This window comes from Trypanosoma equiperdum (assembly GCF_001457755.1).
Source record: "Trypanosoma equiperdum strain OVI genome assembly, contig: ctg_828, whole genome shotgun sequence".
Lineage (NCBI taxonomy): Eukaryota > Euglenozoa > Kinetoplastea > Trypanosomatida > Trypanosomatidae > Trypanosoma > Trypanosoma equiperdum.
In genome coordinates this window covers 514-1,465 of record NW_027124785.1, presented here as the reverse complement: position 1 = coordinate 1,465, position 952 = coordinate 514, and positions in this window count along the sequence as shown.

Sequence of the window (952 nt, the reverse complement as noted above, 5' to 3'; positions counted from 1 at the left end):
GGCCGTTGTGGACATTTCCGGCCCTGGCTGTTGCTGTGGTAAAAGCAATCAGGATACCTATAGAAAAGTAATTTATATAGTTATGTTTATTTTCCCGGTCTATTTTATCGCCCTGCTGTGGGTTGTGTTTGTTAAGGGTGTGATAAGAAGATGGACAGTGGGTGATGACAATTTTTGAAATTATGCTTTTTTCGGATTTCCACGTTTTTTGAGCACATAAGAACAAACGCTACTAGTCAGTTGCGGTATTTTTTTACATTTCTGCCACTGCAAAATTTAACAAAAAAATGCTCCTATTATTCCTGGCTGTGCTACCTTACTACTTTCGTGTCATTTGCTGCTAATTCTCACTTTCGAATGTACGAAAGATCTTCGTTGCGGTTTCTGTATATGCGTATGCCTCCACCTCTGGTATTTTTTAAACACATCTGGTGCACGATAAGCAATGCACAGTACAAACCTCAGTATATGTTTAACTCACTGACGCATGAAACACGCTTTTGTTTCTGATTTTCTGTCGTTGTGCGATTCTATTTCCTACTTTCTAGTTTTTTCTCTGTGTTTTCTTAAAAGCTCCTCAGTCAATGCCGATTCTATTTGTGGAGAAAGTCTCTATCGATAAGGTAGAGTCCACTTTATTTCCTTAGGTGGTTTGTTTTCTCCAATTTTTGGCTTTATTTTTGTCTGCTTTCACATTCAGATTGCAATCTAAACGATTTTCCCCCCGTTCTGTTACGTTGTTGGCGCTTTTGTTTTCACTTATAGATACAAAAGCCTCTAATGGAATTGAATGCTTATGAGAAACATCTGGAGCTTGGTGGGCTCTGACTTCTAGATTGGATCCACCAGTGTTGTTAAGTTACCTTGTTTCAAATCCACCAAATCAGATATATACGAACGCTTTTAACACATTTGTACTGTTAAGTCTAGAAAACATGATCTTCTTTCTTCT